The sequence below is a fragment of the Littorina saxatilis genome, linkage group LG9 (genome assembly GCF_037325665.1).
Source record: "Littorina saxatilis isolate snail1 linkage group LG9, US_GU_Lsax_2.0, whole genome shotgun sequence".
Lineage (NCBI taxonomy): Eukaryota > Metazoa > Mollusca > Gastropoda > Littorinimorpha > Littorinidae > Littorina > Littorina saxatilis.
Genome location: NC_090253.1, coordinates 63,731,102 through 63,733,601, shown reverse-complemented (window position 1 = coordinate 63,733,601; position 2,500 = coordinate 63,731,102). Strand labels below are relative to the sequence as shown.

The following is a 2,500-nucleotide window of genomic DNA, read 5'->3' as shown; positions in this document are numbered from 1 at the left end:
GGTGCTTTGGATGTGTGTGTGTATGTGTGTGTGTGTGTGTGTGTGTGTGTGTGTGTGTTTAAAGGTGCTTTGTAGGTGTGTGCATGTGTGTGTGTGTGTGTGTGTGTGTGTGTGTCTGTGTGTCTGTGTCTGTGTGTTGAAAGGTGCTTTGGAGGTGTGTGTGTGTGTGTGTTGCGGGGGAGGGGGGGTAGAGGACGGAGTATGTCTGCCTGTGTCTGTCACAGCATGTTTGCTCACTCAAACATCTGTCTAACGCTGTCTCTAAGTGGCTCTTGGCATAATGCGGCACAACTTTATGCACCCAATGCATTGTATGTGTGTGGCATTTACCTAAGCGGTTTTGTTCTGCCTAGTTCGGGATGAGTTGCGTTGCACAAGGCGATCTTTAGTCGTTCCTCTTTGTCTGAGGGCTGTCACGTGGAGCTGTCTGTACCTCATGGCACTGCCATCATATCCATGTGCCTCCAGGCTGTCACGTGGAGCTGTCTGTACCTCATGGCACTGCCATCATATCCATGTGCCTCCAGGCTGTCACGTGGAGCTGTCTGTACCTCATGGCACTGCCATCATATCCATGGGCCTCCAGGCTGTCACGTGGAGCTGTCTGTACCTCATGGCACTGCCATCATATCCATGGGCCTCCAGGCTGTCACGTGGAGCTGTCTGTACCTCATGGCACTGCCATCATATCCATGTGCCTCCAGGCTGTCACGTGGAGCTGTCTGTACCTCATGGCACTGCCATCATATCCATGGGCCTCCAGGCTGTCACGTGGAGCTGTCTGTACCTCATGGCACTGCCATCATATCCATGGGCCTCCAGGCTGTCACGTGGAGCTGTCTGTACCTCATGGCACTGCCATCATATCCATGGGCCTCCAGGCTGTCACGTGGAGCTGTCTGTACCTCATGGCACTGCCATCATATCCATGGGCCTCCAGGCTGTCACGTGGAGCTGTCTGTACCTCATGGCACTGCCATCATATCCATGGGCCTCCAGGCTGTCACGTGGAGCTGTCTGTACCTCATGGCACTGCCATCATATCCATGTGCCTCCAGGCTTCCACGTCTCTGGTTGATGGGTGCCACGTCATCCGGTCTGGAGAGTCAGCGTGTACATGCAGACACGGAGAGAATACCCGATGCAGGCAATGAATGGAATCCACAGAAAACATGGCGAATAACCTTCACGTGACCCACATAAACCCGACTCAAGAGGAAAGACCGACATAGGCCCAAGAACCATTAAGCACGCTACATTCTCTATGTGCCTTTAGAAGCCTTTCGTTCACCGTGAGAATAGTTACGCTGAATTTAAAATCAAACAACAGAGGGACGTTATTCCTAAAGACACAAGACAACAGTGTTCCTTCGCTGTTTTTTTGCCGCAGATCTTTTTTAAAAGGGGGGAGTGTGTGTGTGTGTGTCGGGGGTGCCAGTGTGTGTGTGTGTGCGGTGGGGGGGTGTGTGTGTGTGGGGGGGGTTCAAGGCAGAGCCATAGCAAAATGGCATATATCTTCATACCACATATACTAGCACTTATCACTTAGAGGGATCAGTCGCACTTGGCGTTCTGTAAGCCAGCATTACCAATAAGACAAGAAGAGTACGTGCCACAAACAGCTCACCCGGTCTCTGAAGCCAGTCAAAATAACGCAGCATTATAGTTTGTCTCTGAAGCCAGTCAAAATAACGCTGCATTATAGTTTGTCTCTGAAGCCAGTCAAAATAACGCAGCATTTTAGTTTGTCCTTCTCGTGACAAAAAGTGTTCCTCACCATCTCAGAACTGGCCAGACTGTTATACCCTCCACTTGGTCACGTACCAAAAGTCAACACTCTGACTGCTTGCCGTGGTGACTTGAAAATAGTTGTTGGATCAGGTTAATGTCTTAAAGCCACTGGCTGTATTCACAAAATTAATTCATCAAAAGTTCCCACGCTGCACATGGAACAAGCACTGTTCATTCTTGGTATGTGACCAAGTGGAGGGATGGTTTTGTCCCATGTTAACGCCTGGCCGGTTGTGAGACGGTGAGCCCAACCCTTTTCACGAGAAGGAATGTGTCTTTGACAAGAAACTGTTAGATGCAATCAGAGACTATAGAGTATACTGATGCAATCAAATCCGCTACAGTAGAACCTCCCCCGTAAGACCTTCAACAATCTGAGTCTTAGAAAAGAGGGAGTCTTAAATTGTGACCCTCCACCACGAAATGAGTCGCATGTCACCTCGCGCGGTTCTGCGCTAGGCTTAATATAAGTCCGGGGAGTGTCTGGTAACAGTGTGAGGGTCACCTTAGTCACAGGCTTATAACTCAAACAGTTTTTGCTCTTTTCTAAAACGGTTTTCACCACTGGATAGAGCATAAAAAACTCTTAAATGAAAATGTAAAAATATGAAAATCATGCAAAGGTGATATGCGACTCATTCCGTGGTTCTTTCTTTCTTTATTTGGTGTTTAACGTCGTTTTCAACCACGAAGGTTATATCGCGACGAC

At 48.8% G+C, this 2,500-nt stretch overlaps 1 protein-coding gene across 1 annotated transcript in view; it reads left to right on the top strand.

The window, feature by feature from the left end:
* The window catches only part of LOC138976772 (retinol dehydrogenase 12-like), a 46,248-nt gene that overhangs the window by 33,440 nt on the left and 10,308 nt on the right, over nt 1–2,500 (top strand). The window lies entirely within an intron of this gene.